General features: G+C 46.8%; 1 pseudogene; it reads left to right on the plus strand.

The window, feature by feature from the left end:
- The first annotated feature begins 2907 nt into the window (after positions 1-2907).
- On the plus strand, positions 2908-12273 carry LOC139372297 (carnitine O-acetyltransferase-like; annotated as a pseudogene).
- Positions 12274-18054: the final 5781 nt, after the last annotated feature.

Below are 18054 nucleotides of genomic sequence, written 5' to 3' on the forward strand. Positions count from 1 at the left end.
AAAAACAACTACTGAAGATCCTGTTGTTTTTTATTTATTTTTACAAATGATGTCAGAGGTGCAAGTGTGAAACTCAGAGCACGGAGATAAACGACCAGTTTCCCTAAAGTAATTACCAGTTGGAGGGGTGTTCAAGTGGATTTTTCTCAGTCTTATGCTGGTATTTTAAATTATGAGATGTTGTAAACGCAGCAATAGTCGAGAAACCTGCCTATTTTCCTTTAAAGTTCATAATGCCAAGGTTTTTAAAGATATACGATATCACAGAGAAGTTTATTATCTCACATCTCGGGAAAAGATTTGTAATGTTGTGTTTCTTGTTCAAGTAATTCATGCAAACGTTGGGTTTTTAAGCTCGCATTCAATTGACTCCTTGAAGGAGTGTACCCAGAATGCACCAAGCGGCCCATTGAAAAGGTACGGGTATCGTACAGAGTGGACATTAATACGAATCAAATGGAGTTTCCCCATTTATTAAAGTATTAGCCCTAGGTGACCCCAAATAACATAAATATTCAAACCACATATCAACTCGTCTTATTACTCATCCGACTACACTCAACTTTGTTTATCTGGACATGCATGTAGGTTGTGTCTGGATCCAGCCAGGAGTGATGCTTTCACTCCTCAGTGCCCGTCCAATCGGTGCCCCCCGCTGGCCCAGACTCTGCAGGGGTACCTACGAGCCCTGGAGCCCCTGATACCTAAAGAAGAGCTGGTCCACACCCGCAAGAAGATCCAAATGTTTTGTGGAGAGGGGGGACTCGGTCCGCAACTTCAAGAGGGACTGGAGAGACGAGCTAGACACTTAAACAATTGGATATGCAAACAATGTGGGAAATTGTGCACAATTTGTAACCAACTGATTTTCACGTAACTAGACTGAGATAAGAAAATATCAGTTTTGGATGACACCTTATAGTACACACAATGCATGGTGCTAATTTCAAGTTCACTCTATGGCTCAAATTGCCTTTCCACAGCTGCCGTCCTTTATGGACTGTCCTGCATGACTGATAGTTGTTTTGCTGTTGTTCTCTTCTCTGTCGTCTATTATAGATATCTGACTGGTGGGTGCAGTGGGTATACCTGGAGAGCAGACAGCCCCTGCCCATGCATTCTAACCCAGCCATCTCCCTGACTAAGTGGGACTTCTCAGACTGGAGGGGCCAGCGTGTGTGAGTGCCAGCTGGCAGCATACTGCCATAGCTGTAGGCACAATGTCCTTGTGAGATACGAGAGGAGCAGGCCGGTTTACTGACTGTACACAGACAGTCACAGACAGTGTTGGCATGGTTCTAGATTGATGATGTACACACACTCAGCATTTGCACCTGTGGATTTGCTGAGTAGAGAGTGAGCACATCCTACTCCGGTACAACTACTGACAGATTGTCACATGAAAGTGGTGATGGCTGCCTTCTAAGTTGAGGCTCCTCTGGTTTAGAGATGTTATTTCATAGATCTGTATCCTACACTGAGTGTATAGAACATTAAGATGCCTCCCTGCTATTGAGTTGCACCCCCTTTTGGCCCTCAGAACAGCCCCAATTTGTCAGAGCATGGACTCTACAAAGTGTCGAAAGCGTTCCACAGGGATTCTGGCCAATGTTGACTCCAATGCATCCCACAGTTGTATCAGGTTGGCTGGATGTCCTTTGGGTGGTGGACCATTCTTGATACACGCAGGAAACTGTTGAGTGTGAAAAACCCAGCAGTGTTACAGTGCCTGGCACCTACTACCATACCCCGTTCAAAGGCCATTACATCTTTTGTCTAGCCCATTCACCCTCTGAGTGGCACACATATACAATCCATGTCTCAATTGTCTCATGGCTAAAAAAATCCTTCTTTACTGTATAATGGCGCTGGAAAGGATGGCTGCCATTTTATTGACTTTTAATGAACTGTGCTTTTTTGTTTGTTTTTTTGCATTGTTTGTAACTTATTTTGTACATAATCTTGTTGCTACTGTCTCTTATCACCGAAAATAGCTTCTGAACATCAGAACAGCGATTACTCACCTTAAATTGGACAAATAATGTTTATTTAATGAGTCGGATGGGAGAGATTTACTGCAGACACCCGAACAGGCCCTCATCCCCGTCGCTCGCAGGAGAAAGAGACAGAGCTTGTGCGGAAGGAGATTGGGGTGCCTTGTGAGGATCAGGCTAATCTGCCTTTGCCACCCATACTGGTAGCCAACGTACAATCGCTGGAAAATAAATGGAATGAACTAAAAGTACATATATCTTATCAACGGGACATTAAAAACTGTAATATCTTATGTTTCACCGAGTCGTGGCTGAACGACGACATTAATAACATACAGCTGGCAGGTTATACTCTCTATCAGCAGGATAGAACAGCAGCGTCTAGTAAGACAAGGTGTGGCGGGCTATGTATATTTGTAAACAATAGCTGGTGCACGATATCTAAGGAAGTCTCAAGGTTTTGCTCGCCTGAGGTAGAGTATCTCATGATAAGACCACACTATCTACCTAGAGAGTTTTCATCTGTATTTTTCCTTAGCCTTCTACATACCACCACAGACTGATGCTGGCACTAAAACCACACTCAATGAGCTGTATACCGCCATAAGCAAACATGGAAACGCTCATCCAGAGGCTATGATCCTAGTGGCCGGAAACTTAAATCAGTTTTACCTCATTTCTATCAGCATGTTAAATGTGCAACCAGATGGAACAAAAAACTCTAGACCACCTTTACTCCACACACAGAAACGCGTACAAAGCTCTCCCTCACCCTCCATTTGGCAAATCTGACCATAATTATATCCTCCTGATTCCTGCTTAAAAGCAAAAATTCAAGCAGGAAGCACCAGTGACTCGGTCAGATGAAGCAGATGCTAAACTACAGGACTGTTTTGCTAGCACAGACTGGAATATGTTCTGGGATTCTTCCGATGGCATTGAGGAGTACACCACATCAGTCACTGGCTTCATCAATAAGGGCATCGATGGCGTCGTTCCCACAGTGACTGTACGTACATACCCCAACCAGAAGCCATGGATTACAAGCAACATCCCACTGAGCTAAAGGGTAGAGCTGCTGCTTTCAAGGAGCGGGACTCACCCGGAAGCTTACAAGAAATCCCGCTATGTCCTCTGACGAACCATCAAACAGGAAAATAATCAATACAGGACTAAGAGCTAAATATCTTCTATGCTCTCTTCGAGGCAAGTAACACTGAAACATGCATGAGAACATCAGCTGTTCCGGACGACTGTGTGATAGCGCTCTCCACAGCCGATGTGAGACCTTTAAACAGGTCAACATTCACAAGGCTGCAGGGCCAGACAGATTACCAGGATGTGTACTCCGAGCATGCGCTGACCAACTGGCAAGTGTCTTCACTGACATTTTCAACCTCTCCCTGTCTGAGTCTGTAATACCAACATGTTTCAAGCAGACCACCATAGTCCCTGTGCCCAAGAACACGAAGGTAACCTGCCTAAATGACTACTGACCCGTAGCACTTGCGTCTATAGCCATGAAGTGCTTTGAAAGGCTGGTCATGGCTCACATCAACACCATTATCCCAGAAACCCTAGACCCACTCCAATTTGCATACCGCCCCAACAGATCCACAGATGATGCAATCTCTATTGCACTCCACACTGCTCTTTCACACCTGGACAAAAGGAACACCTATGTGTGTCACGCCCTGATCTGTTTCACCTGTCCTAGTGATTGTCTCCACCCCTTCCAAGTGTCGCTTATTTTCCCCAGTGTATTTATCCCTGTGTTACCTGTCTCTCTGTACCAGTTCGTCTTGTATGTTTCCAAGTCAACCAGCGTTTTTCCCGGTCTCCTGCTTTTTGCATTCTCCTTTTTCTAGTCCTCACGGTTTTGTTCCTTGCCTGTTTCAGGACTATGTACACACCTGCCTGACTATTCTGCCTGCCTTGACCATGAGTCTGTCTGCCATTCTGTACCTCCTGGACTCTGATCTGGTTTTGACCTTTTTGCCTGTCCACGACCATTCTCTTGCCTACCCCTTTGGATTAATAAACATTGTAAGACTCCAACCATCTACCTCCTGTGTCTGCATTTGGGTCTTGCCTTGTGCCTTGATATTGTGAGAATGCTATTCATTGACTACAGCTCAGCGTTCAACACCATAGTGCTTTCAAAGCTCATCACTAAGGTCCCTGGGACTAAACACCTCCCTCTGCAACTGGATCCTGGACTTCCTGACGTGCCGCCCCCAGGTGGTAAGGGTAGGTAACAACACAGTGATCCTCAACACGGGGGCCCCTCAGGGCTGTGTGCTCAGTCCCCTCCTGTACTCCCTGTTCACTCATGACTGCACGGCCAGGCACGACTCCAACACCATCATTAAGTTTGCCGATGACACAACAGTGGTGGGCCTGATCACCGGCAATGACGAGGCAGCCTATAGGGAGGAGGTCAGAGACCTGACCATGTGGTGCAAGGACAACATCCTCTTCCTCAATGTGATCAAGACAAAGGAGATGATTGTGGACTACAGGAAAAGGAGGACTGAGCACGTCCCCATTCTCATCGACAGGGCTGTAGTGGAGCAGGTTGAGAGCTTCAAGTTCCTTGGCGTCCACATCACCAACCAACTAACATAGTCGTAGCACACCAGGACAATCGTGAAGAGGGCATGACAAAACCTATTCCCCCTCAGGAGACTGAAAATATTTGGCATGGGTCCTCAGATCCTCGAAAGGTTCTATAGCTGCACCACTGACAGCATCCTGACGGGTTGCATCACTGCCTGGTATGGTAACGGCTCGGCCTCCAACCGCAAGGCACTATAGAGGGTAAAGAGTTCGGCCCAGTACATCACCGGAGCCAAGCTTCCTGCCATCCAGGACCTCTCTACCAGGCGGTGTCAGAGGAAGGCCCTAAAAATTGTCAAAGACTCCTGCCACCCCAGTCATAGACTATTCTCTCAGCTACCGCATGGCAAGCGGTACCGGAGCACCAAGTCTAGGTCTAAGATGCTTCTAAACAACTTCTACCCCTAAGCCATAAGACTCCTGAACATCTAATCAAATGGCTACCCAGACTATTTGCACCCCCCCCCCCCTTCTACACTGTTGCTACTGTCTGCTATTATCTATGCACAATCACTTTAGTAGCTCTACCTACATGTACATATTACCTCAACTAACCGGTGCCCCTGCACATTGACTCTGTACCGGACCCCCTGTATATAGCCTCACTATTGTTATTTTACTGCTGCTCTTTAATTATTCCTTACTTTTATTTCTTACTTTTTTCTGTATTTTCTGTTGGTTAAAACTTCTTCAGGATCGGCGGGTCCCCTGCAGGACATTGAGCTAACTTAAACGAATGTGATTAGCATGAGGTTGTAAGTAACAAGAAAATTTCTCAGGACATATACATATCTGATATTTGCAGAAAGCTTAAATTCTTGTTAATCTAACTGTACTGTCCAAGTTGCAATAGCTATTACAGTTCAATAATACCATGCTATTGTTTAAGGAGAGTGCACAGTTTTGAACATGAAAAGTTATTAATAAACCAACTAGGCACATTTGGGCATTCTTGATACAACATTTTGAACAGAAATGTAATGGTTCATTGGATCAGTCTAAAACATTGCACATACACTGCTGCCAGCTAGTAGCCAACATCTAAATTGCAGCTGGGCTGGAATAACACATGATGGCCTTTCTCTTGCATTTCAAAGATGATGGTACAAAAAAATACAACAGAACGGTTGTTTTGTTCTTGGTATTATCTTTTACCAGATCTATTGTGTTATATTCTCCTACAATCCTTTCACATTTCCACAAAATTCAAAGTGTTTCCTTTTCAAATGGTACCAAGAATATGCATATGCTTTATAGGTTAAAAGTAAAACCTTGAAATCAGCCCTAGCCTTTACAGGAAGCCAGAGGCTAGCACTTGACAATGTACTGGAATTTTTGGGTTCTCGTCAAGATTCTTGCAGCTGTAATCTGCACTAACTGAAGTTTATTAAGGCCTCGTGCCATATTTGGGTAGGCGGAAAGTAGGTCATTGCTGTAATCTAATCTTGAAGTGACAAAAGCATGGATTGGCTTTTCCGTATCACAATTCAATTATTTATTCTGCTCCCCAAGCTCTTTCAGCTGGATGTGTACAACAGTGACGGCTCCCGGATGACAGAGAGCCAGATCCATGCCGAGCTCCTGTGAATCAGGGCTGAGTCCTGGAAGCCGGACAATGAGCCCATGAGCATCCTGACCAGTGAGCATCACCAGACCTGGGGCCATTGTACTATACATACCCATAACAATACCTAAAGTATGGGACGTCCAGGGTGTGGAATGCAGAGGCACGACACTGTTTTCATATGCTAGGTCTCTGAAGTTCGACATTTTTCATTTTTTATTACCTTCAGTAAGGACTTAGGGGGATTGTTCGCTCAGTGCTTCACCTTTCTTTCATGTTCTCCCTTTTTTCTTACACATATAAATTGAACAAGGAGTCAGTTCGAGCGATTGAGAAGGGACTTTTTAACCTTGTGTCTGGACTCTCCAGTCATGAGGGTCTCAGATGACAGGTATGAGCCATGTTCTTCTCTCTTTCTCCTCCACCCGCACTCTATTGGTTAAGAGTGTTGGGCCAGTAATCGTATAGGTTGCTGGATCAAATCCCAGAGCAGACAAGGTCAAAATCTGTCGTTCTGCCCCTAAGCAAGGCAGTTAACCCACTGTTCCCCATCCAATGAAGACGTGGATGATTATGGCAGCCCCCCGCACCTCTCTGATTCAGAGGGGTTGGGTTAAATGCGGAAGACACATTTCAGTTGAATGCATTCAGTTGTACAACTAGCTAGGTATCCTCCTTTCCCTTTTCCCCAATTTCGCCAGGGCCGCCGCCAATAATGGCTGATCCCTGGCTCTGACTCCACTTTCCGAGGGTGTCTCTGAGGGAGTGGGATATGCCAAACAATCATTTCCAATTCACATGTATAATACACACTTGTACATGTATGAAATAGGACACATGTAAGCACCCTCCTAATTATTATTGTTATGTATTCTCTCTCCATTTCCTCTTCTCAATCATTTATGCAACCAAATTATTATTATTTCACCCATCCTTTGTTACTATTTTTGTAATTGCTGTACAGTATGCATTATTTTTGCTCATTTACATTTGACACATCAAGGGACTTGTTGAGCACTTAATTGGTTACATCTGACTGATGTGTTTTGGATTATGAGATAAATTAGTCAGGCAGTTCTATGTTACTTTGACCTTGACTGACAGGCACTCCAGTCGCATGGCAGCTCAAATCCTGCATGGGGGCGGGACACACTTGAACAGCGGCAATCATTGGTTTGACAAAACACTGCAGGTGAGTGGAGCAGTACAATTAACATTTATCCTTGGTCTTCTCTCTTCAATTAGAAACCTGACCCAAAGAAAACCCCTTTGATCCCACTTCAGATGCCCAAGAAGCTTTACTTCAACATTGGCTGTGAGATTAAGAGAGATACCGAGCATGCCAAGCAAAACCTTGATATGTGAGTTTGCATACCCTATGCAATTATTATCATGCATTATTTCCTCACTCCTGTGTTGTTACATATCATATAGGCTTTATTGAATCTAAATATGCGGTTGTTTATTTATATGGTGGTTCGACACAGACTACAGTACTAACGCTGTCGAGTGCATTGGTGTACTAGGCGATACTACAATGACAATGATAAGGAAACACTCAGCCTCTGTGCAGTCGATGTTTGCTTTGCTATGAAATTCAACACGGCTCTGAGCTGAAATGAAAGTGACACGGACCAAAGCAAATGGAGGCGTGTAAACACGATTATCTGCCCTCAGTGTTGGTTTAACCTTTACAAAACACGGTCAGAAGCGTAAGGCGGCTCTGGTTGGCTTTAGTGCCCCCTAACCTCCGTATTCTATTTTAAGAAATAGTTTGTGATCCTGAGCTGCCTGTATTATCCTGGGTTCAGACCATGTGCTGCCATCCTGTGGCCAAACTGACAACTGTCGATACATTTGTATCCCATTAGAGTGAAGATTCATCTTTATAATTTGAATTGAACAGCTAACCTGGGCCCGTGTACATGAAGTGTCTCAGAGCAAGAAAGCCAATCTTGGATCAGGGCCATTCATTATAATCTACAAGGCAAAAACTGATCCTAGATCAGCACTCCCACTTGATGCTTTATTCATGGATTTTGAATTTGTCATTTTAATTTTGCCATGCTTTTGCCCCCAGACTGATCAACGACCTGGATATCCGCTGCTTCAACTTCCAGAGGTTTGGGAAGGAGTTGCCCAAACGGCACAACCTGAGTCCCAACTCCTTCATCCAGGTGGCACTGCAGCTGGGCTACTACAAGTGAGCTCGTAGGAATCACTTACAAAGGGCATTCAGCCTCAAACCAGGATACTGTATGCAATAATAAGGATAATATGTGTGCAGTTGATGTTGTTTTCACACTTTGTGGTACTGATTTTCATAGATGTGCTAGTAAATGTTCATGCAAGAAGCATTATATTGTCATTGTAAATAAATGAGACAACATATGTTCTTGGCAGCCAACTTTCTGAAAATGTGGAATATCTGCATTTTCAAATATAAACTTTTCTGTAAATGAATTGTGATTAGCAGCAATTATTGTGTCCATATCCAATATCTGAATTGCGTTCAGTACGACAGAACGTTGTGCAACATTGAATTCAACTGAAACGGTACTGTACTGAACATCCGGTTTAAAAACGTTGTGATTATGGTGGCCCAAAGGGAAGTAACTATATGGTGTGCTGGACAAGTTTTGCGATTTCAGATGGTCACAACCATATTGATAAGGCCATTCCTCAGCACACTCACCAAATGGGAGCAAGCATACCTCAAAGCCTGTCAAAGATGGTTGTGCACTGTTTTCGGGAAATGGGTCATTCGGTTCAAAGCGTCACGGAACGTAGCAAACGTTGAAGCAAACTGAACGCACCCCTGCTCTATCTTTCTCCGTCAGAGTTCACAATGAGGTCTGTGCCTCCTGTGACATCGCCTCCCAAAGGATGTTTTGAGGGGGCCGCACAGACGACATCCGCTCTCCCACCAATCAAATGCTCAAGTTTGTGCTTGCCTTTGACGACCCCACTATCTCGGTGAGAATCATACTCAGGGCTTGACTTGTCCTTTGGACAAGTGGGAGTGAAAGCTCCGGTCAGTTAAAAAGTGGTCTATAACACTATTTTTACATCATTGCATGATGCAAGGAATCACTTTACAAAATAAAATGCATTATTATTACCATAGATAATCAGACAAAAGTGTGCCAATTGGTTTCTTTGCATATTCAAGCCTACAACACTGCTCCTTTAAGGCGCTCCTGAAGGGTGGTTGGGCCCCCTTACTACCTATAAAATATTGCAAAATTACAATTACAACCAAATACTTTTTTATGTCTTTATAAAAAAATGACTACTTCAAAGCAAGGTAACTATCTAAGGCATGTTTATCTATAACCTAAAATATTCAGATCTATTAACAGCATGTGAGGTATTTGTCAATTAGGCTAGAATATTTGTCAAAATGTTGAATAGAGTGGAATCACACCTTTCCAATGGTGTCAGATTTATTTCTCAAGTCCCATTATTGAGCGCTTGAGAGAGTTTTACAATAGGAGTATGTAGCATTGGTTTACAGTGCCTTTGGAAAGTATTCAGACCCCTTGACTTTTTCCACATTTTGTTACGTTACAGCCTTGTTCTAAAATGGTTTAAATGAAACAATTTCCTCAACAATCTACACACAATACCCCATTATGACAAAACAACATTTTTGCAAATGTATTACAAACAAAAAACAGATACTTTATTTACATAATCATTCAGATCCTTTGCTATGAGACTCGAAATTTAGCTCTGGTGCGTCCTGTTTCCATTTATTATCCTTGAGATGTTTTTACAACTTGATTGGAGTCCACCTGTGGTAAATTCAATTGATTGGACATGATTTGGAAAGGCACACACCTGTTTAAATAATGTCCCACAGTTGACAGTGCATTACAGAGCAAAAACCAAGACATGAGATCGAAGGAATTGTCCATAGAGCTCGGAGACAGGATTGTGTCAAGGCACAGATCTGGGGAAGGGTACCAAAAAATGGCTGCAACACTGAAGGTACCCAAGAACACAGTGGCCTCCATCATTCTTAAAAGGAGGAAGTTTGGAACCACCAAGACTCTTCCTAGAACTGGCCACCTGGCCAAACTGATCAATCGGGGGAGAAGGGCCTTGGTCAGGGAGGTGACCAAGAACCCGATGGTCACTGTGACAGAGCTCTAGAGTTCTTCTGTGGAGATGGGAGGACCTTCCAGAAAGACAACCATCTCTGCAGCACTCCACCAATTAGGCCTTTATGGTAGAGTGGCCAGACGGAAGCCACTCCTCAGTAAAAGGCACATGACAGCCCACTTGGAGTTTGCCAAAAGGCCCCTAAAGACTCTCAGATCATGAGAAACAAGATTCTCTGGTCTGATGAAACCAAGAGTGAACTCTTTGGCCTGAATACCAAGCGTCACTTCTGTAGGAAACCTGGCATCATCCCTACGGTGAAGCATGGTGGTGGCAGCATCATGCTGTGAGGATGTTTTTCAGCTGCGTGGACTGGGAGACGAGTCAGGTTTGAGGCAAAGATGAACGGAGCAAAGTACAGAGAACCTGCTCCAGAGCGCTCAGGACCTCAGACTGGGGCAAAGGTTCACCTTTCAACAGGACTACGACCCTAAGCACACAGCCAAGACAAAGCAGGAATGGCTTCGGGACAAGTCTCTGAATGTCCTTGTGTGGCCCAGCCAGAGTCCAGACTTGAACCTGATCAAACATCTCTGGAGAGACCTGAAAACAGCTGTGCAGCAACACTCCCCATCCAACCTGACTGCACTTGAGAGGATCTGTAGAAAACAATGGGAGAAACTCCCCAAATACAGGTGTGCCAAGCTTGTAGCGTCATAGCCAAGACTCGAGGCTGCAATCGCTGCCAAAGGTGCTTCAACAAAGTAAAGGGTCTGAATACTTATGTAAATGTCATTTTTCAGTTTTTGTATTCATGTTTAAATTAGCAAAAATGTCTAAAAAACAGTTTTTGCTTTGTCATTATGGGGTATTGTGTGTAGATTAATGAGGGGGGAAAACTATTTAATCAATTTTAGAATAAGGCTGTAACCTAACAAAATGTGGAAAAAGTCAAGGGGTCTGAATACTTTGCGAAGGCACTCTATTTGCGGTAAGGTGATTCACACACCAAGGCTTTTCCAGGATTTACATGACCGCACAAACCCTGTTTGCTGACCATAAATTAGATATAACTGGGTAAATAACTCACAAACTAGCAAGGAATATCAACAAATGTTGATAAACACACGTGGCTCTGATCTCATAAGCGCATCTCGCGACCTGAGGTGATAGAAAAAGGCTGTTGGTGCCGGTCAATGCAATACAATTCTACTCCCGATGCGCTCTGCAGAAATTGGGATAGCATGTTGCAAATCTTTGCATCCGGAAGACACTGATCCAACTCTGATTGGAGTAATTGTTTGAAATTGTGATTTGTTGGTTATAAAAATAAATGTACCTTTCCATTCAGACAATGTACAGTACCAGTCAAAAGTTTGGACACACCTACTCATTCAAGGTTTATTTTTTAATGCCACCATCATTACGCACACCTGCCTTTCCTCCGTCACGCGCATCAGTGATTATTGTACTCACCTGGACACTATCACTTCTGTCATTACCTTCCCTGTATATATCTGGTTCCCCACTCTGTTCCCTGCTTCAGCATTGATTGTCGTATGTCCTTGTTTACCCGTGTGCCAACGCTTTGCCTGTCTTGTTACCTGTTTGTTCCTGATTAAATGTTGACTCCACGTACCTGCTTCTCATCTCCGGCGTCGGTCCTTACAGAATGCTGAAGCCACTATACGAAACTTTGGGGAGTAATGGCGTTCCGGTTGGTGGTGACGTTGATGGAACTGGGGGTGCCTAAGCCAGCTCGTCGGGCTGTCACGCCCTAGCTGGCTTGAGAAGTTCTTGCCCCAGTTGGCTCGGAAGGCGCCCATCCCACGTCGGGCCTCAGCTAGATCGTCAGGTTTTTATGCCCAGCCGGCTCGTCAGGCTGCTACGTCTCTGCCGGATAATCGGGCTCGAACGCCGCAGCGGGATCGTCAGGCTCCTATGCCTCAGCGGGCTCGCCAGGCTCCCATGCCTCTGCCGGTTCATTGAGAGTTTACGCCCAGCCGGCTTGCCCAGCGCCCATGCCTCGGAGGGCCCGTCATACTATGCGTTGGTCCTTACATTGTGCAAAGCTGACATCAAGGCACTCTCGGCATTCTCTCAACCAGCTTCACCTGGAATGCTTTTCCAATAGTCTTGAAGGAGTTCCCACATATGCTGAGCACTTCTTGGCTGCTGTTCCTTCACTCTGCTGTCCAACTCATCCCAAACCATCTCAATTGGGTTGAGGTCGGGTGATTGTGGAGGCCAGGTCATCTGATGCAGCACTCCATCACTCTCCTTCTTGGTAAAATGGCCCTTATACAGCCTGGAGGTGTGCTTAGTCATTGTCCTGTAAAAAAAAAAAGGAAAAAAAGGGTAGTTCCAGTATGCGCAAACCAGATGGGATGGCGCATTGCTGCAGAATGCTGTGGTAGCCATGCTGGTTCAATGTGCCTTGAATTCTAAATAAATCACTGACAGTGTCACCAGCAAATAACCCCTACACCATCACATCTCCTCCTCCATGCTTCACGGTGGGAACCACACATGTGGAGATCATCCGTTCACGTACTCTGCGCCTCACAAAGACACACCAATTCCAAAACTACTACTTTATAAACACAAGTGTAAAGGGATAAAGATTATGTACACAAAGATATATGAATGAGTGATGGTACAGAACGGCATAGGCAAGATGCAGTAGATGGTATCGAGTACAGTATATACATATGAGATGAGTAATGTAGGGTATGTAAACATTATATTAAGTAGCATTGTTTAAAGTGGCTAGTGATATATTTTTACATCAATTTCCATTATTAAAGTGGCTGGAGTTGAGTCGGTGTGTTGGCAGCAGCCAATCAATGTTAGTGGTGGCTGTTTAACTGTCACGCCCTGACCATAGTTTACTTTGTATTTTCTATGTTTTGGTTGGTCAGGGTGTGATCTGAGTGGGCATTCTATGTTACATGTCTAGTTTGTCCAGTTCTATGTTCGGCCTGATATGGTTCTCAATCAGAGGCAGGTGTTCGTCATTGTCTCTGATTGGGAACCATATTTAGGTAGCCTGGGTTTCACTGTGTGTTGGTGGGTGATTGTTCCTGTCTATGTGTTTTTCACCAGATAGGCTGTTTTAGGTTTTCGTTACGTTATTCACGTTCTTTATTTTGTAGTGTTTGCATTGATTCGTGTTTTACGTTTGTTCATTAAAACATGGATCGCAATCTACACGCTGCATTTTGGTCCGATCCTTGTTCTACCTCTTCATCAGAAGAGGAGATAGAAGAAAGCCGTTACAGAATCACCCACCACCAACGGACCAAGCAGCGTGTCAACAGGCAGGAGCAGCGCGAGGAGAAGCGCAATAAGGATTTCTGGACATGGGAGGAAATCCTCGACGGGAGAGGACCCTGGGCTAAACCAGGGGAGTGTAGCCGCACTAAGGTGCAGCGGGAGAAGAAACAACAGGAACAGCCCAAGGAGGAGTACAGTATGGAGTATACTACTTGGGAGGAGATCGACAGGTGGGCGGCCGACCCAGGGAGAGTGCCGGAGCCCGCCTGGGATTCGCTGGAGCAGTGCGAGGAAGGTTACCGTAGAATGGAGGCGGTGAAAGCAGAGAGGCGCTGGTATGAGAAGGCAGCACGGCGACGCGGATGGAAGCCTGAGAGGCAGCCCCAAAAATTTCTTGGGGGGGGGCTAACAGGGAGTATGGCTATGCCAGGTAGGAGACCTGAGCAGACTCCCTGTGCTTACCGGGGGGCTAGAGAGACCGGACAGGCACCGTGTTATGCAGTGGTGCGCACGGTGTCTCCAGTGCGGGTGCATAGCCCTGTGCGGTATATTCCAGCTCCGCGTGTCTGCCGGGCTAGATTGAGCGTCGAGCCTAATGCCATGAAGCCGGCTCTACGCAGCTGGTCCCCAGTGCGTCTCCTTGGGCCGGCTTACATGGCACCAGCCTTGCGCTCGGTGTCTCAGGTTCGCCTGCATAGCCCAGTGCGGGCTATTCCACCTCGCCGCACTGGCAGGGCGACCGTGAGCATTCAACCAGGTAAGGTTGGGCAGGCTCGGTGCTCAAGAGCTCCAGTGTGCCTGCACGGTCCGGTTTTTCCAGTACCACCTCCACACCCCAGCCCTCCGGTAGCAGCTCCCCGCACCAGGCTTCCTGTGCGTGTCCTTGGCCCAGTACCACCAGTGCCAGTACCACGCATCAGGCCTACAGTGCGCCTCGCCTGTCCAGCGCTGTCGGAGCCCTCCTCCTCTCCAGCGCTGTCGGAGTCTCCCGCCTGTTTAGCGCTGTCAGAGCTTTCCGCCTCTACAGCGCTGCCGGAGTCTCCCGCCTGTTCAGAACTGCCAGTTAGCATAGAGCTGCCAGTTAGCTTAGAGCTGCCAGTTAGCTTAGAGCTGCCAGTTAGCTTAGAGCTGCCAGTTAGCAAGGAGCTGCCAGTCTGCAAGGAGCTGCCAGTCTGCATAGAGCTGCCAGTCTGCATGGAGCTGCCAGTCTGCAAGGAGCCGCCAGAGCTGCCTGTCTGCAGGATGCCGCCAAAGCTGCCAGTCTGCAAGGAGCCGCCAGAGCTGCCAGTTAGCATGGAGCAGCCAGGGCCGCCAGTCAGCATGGAGCAGCCAGGGCCGCCAGTCAGCATGGAGCAGCCAGGGCCGCCAGTCAGCATGGAGCAGCCAGGGCCGCCAGTCAGCATGGAGCAGCCAGGGCCGCCAGTCAGCATGGAGCAGCCAGGGCCGCCAGTCAGCATGGAGCAGCCAGTCAGCATGGAGCAGCCAGTCAGCATGGAGCAGCCAGAGCAGCCAGTCAGCATGGAGCAGCCAGAGCAGCCAGTCAGCATGGAGCAGCCAGAGCTGCCAGTCAGCATGGAGCAGCCAGTCAGCATGGAGCAGCCAGAGCTGCCAGTCAGCATGGAGCAGCCAGTCAGCATGGAGCAGACAGAGCTGCCAGTCGACCAGACTCTTCCAGATCGGCCAGTCGACCAGACTCTTCCAGATCGGCCAGTCGACCAGACTCTTCCAGATCTGCCAGTCGTCCAGACTCTTCCAGATCTGCCAGTCGTCCAGACTCTTCCAGATCTGCCAGTCGTCCAGACTCTTCCAGATCTGCCAGTCGTCCAGACTCTTCCAGATCTGCCAGTCGACCAGACTCTTCCAGATCTGCCAGTCGACCAGACTCTTCCAGATCTGCCAGTCGACCAGACTCTTCCAGATCTGCCAGTCGACCAGACTCTTCCAGATCTGCCAGTCGACCAGACTCTCTCAGATCTGCCAGTCGTCCAGATTCTTCCAGATCTGCCAGTCGACCAGATTCTCCCAGATCCGCCAGTCGACCAGATTCTCCCAGATCCGCCAGTCGACCAGATTCTCCCAGATCCGCCAGTCGACCAGATTCTCCCAGATCCGCCAGTCGACCAGATTCTCCCAGATCCGCCAGTCGACCAGATTCTCCCAGATCCGCCAGTCGACCAGATTCTCCCAGATCCGCCAGTCGACCAGATTCTCCCAGATCCGCCAGTCGACCAGTTTCTCCCAGATCCGCCAGTCGACCAGATTCTCCCAGATCCGCCAGTCGACCAGATTCTCCCAGATCTGCTAGTCGACCAGGATCTGCTGAAACCGCCAGCCAGCCAGGTTCTGGTAGTTTCTACTACCTGCCTGGGCTTCTTCTCAGTGCTGAGCTTCTTCTCAGTGCTGAGCTTCCTCTCAGTGCTGAGCTACCTATCTGTCCCGAGTTACCTCTGTCCCGAGCTGTCCCTCTGTCCCATGTTATCATTGTGGTGGGTAACCTATTTAGGGACGTTTAGGAGGGGGATTAAAACTGTCATGGAGTGGGGTCCACGTCCAGCGCCAGAGCCGCCACCGCGGACAGATGCCCACCCAGACCCTCCCCTATAGGTTCAGGTTTTGCGGCCGGAGTCCGCACCTTGGGGGGGGGGTACTGTCACGCCCTGACCATAGTTTACTTTGTATTTTCTATGTTTTGGTTGGTCAGGGTGTGATCTGAGTGGGCATTCTATGTTACATGTCTAGTTTGTCCAGTTCTATGTTCGGCCTGATATGGTTCTCAATCAGAGGCAGGTGTTCGTCATTGTCTCTGATTGGGAACCATATTTAGGTAGCCTGGGTTTCACTGTGTGTTGGTGGGTGATTGTTCCTGTCTATGTGTTTTTCACCAGATAGGCTGTTTTAGGTTTTCGTTACGTTATTCACGTTCTTTATTTTGTAGTGTTTGCATTGATTCGTGTTTTACGTTTGTTCATTAAAACATGGATCGCAATCTACACGCTGCATTTTGGTCCGATCCTTGTTCTACCTCTTCATCAGAAGAGGAGATAGAAGAAAGCCGTTACATTAACAGTCTGATGGCCTTGAGATAGAAGCCGTTTTTCAGTCTCTCGGTCCCTGCTTTGATGCACCTGGATGATTACGGGGTGAACAGGCAGTGGCTCAGGTGGTTGTTGTCCTTTATGATCTTTTTGGCCTTCCTGTGACATCGGGTGGTATAGGTGTCCTGGAGGGCAGGTAGTTTGCCCCCAGTGATGCGTTGTGCAGACCTCACTACCCTCTGGAGAGCCTTACGGTTGTGGGCGGAGCAGTTGCCGTACCAGGCGGTGATACAGCCCGACAGGATGCTCTCGATTGTGCATCTGTAGAAGTTTGTGAGTGCTTTTGGTGACAAGCCAAATTTCTTCAGCCTCCTGAGGTTGAAGAGGCGCTGCTGAGCCATTGAATTGTGACTCTACTTTGTCTCTATACTGACGCTTAGCTTGTTTGATTGCCTTGCGGAGGGAATAGCTACACTGTTTGTATTCGGTCATGTTTCCAGTCACCTTGCCCTGGTTAAAAGCAGTGGTTTGTGTTTTCAGTTTCATGCGAATGCTGCCATCAATCCACGGTTTCTGGTTTGGGAATGTTTTAATCGTTGCTATGGGGTACGACATCGTCAATGCACTTTCTAATGAACTCGCTCACCGAATCCGCGTATTTGTCAATGTTGTTGTTGGATGCAATGCGGAATATATCCCAATCCACGTGATCGAAGCAGTCTTGAAGCTTGGAATCAGAATGGTCGGACCAGCGTTGAACAGACCTGAGCGCGGGAGCTTCTTGTTTTAGTTTCTGTCTGTAGGCTGGGAGCAACAAAATGGAGTCGTGGTCAGCTTTTCCGAAAGGAGGGCGGGGGAGGGCCTTATATACGTCACGGAAGTTAGAATAACAATGATCTAGGGTTTTACCACCCCTGGTTGCGCAATCGATATGCTGATACAATTTAGGGAGTCTTGTTTTCAGATTAGCCTTGTTAAAATACCCAGCTACAATGAATGCAGCCTCAGGATATGTGGTTTCCAGTTTGCATAGAGTCAAATAAAGTTTGTTCAGGGCCATCGATGTGTCTGCTTGGGGGGGAATATATACGGCTGTGATTATAATCAAAGAGAATTCCCTTGGTAGATAATGCGGTCGACATTTGATTGTGAGGAATTCTAAGTCAGGTGAACAGAAGGACTTGAGTTCCTGTATGTTGTTATGATCACACCACATCTCGTTAGTCATAAGGCATACCCCCCCTCGCCCCTCTTCTTACCAGAAAGATGGTTGTTTCTGTCGGCGCAATGCGTGAAGGAACCAGCTGGCTGCACCGACTCCGATAGAGTCTCTCGAGTGAGCCATGTTTCCGTGAAGCAAAGAACGTTAGTCTCTGATGTCTCTCTGGAATGCTACCCTTGCTCAGATTTCATCAACCTTGTTGTCAAGAGACTGGACATTGGCGAGTAGTATGCTAGG

This window comes from Oncorhynchus clarkii, chromosome 18 (assembly GCF_045791955.1).
Source record: "Oncorhynchus clarkii lewisi isolate Uvic-CL-2024 chromosome 18, UVic_Ocla_1.0, whole genome shotgun sequence".
Lineage (NCBI taxonomy): Eukaryota > Metazoa > Chordata > Actinopteri > Salmoniformes > Salmonidae > Oncorhynchus > Oncorhynchus clarkii.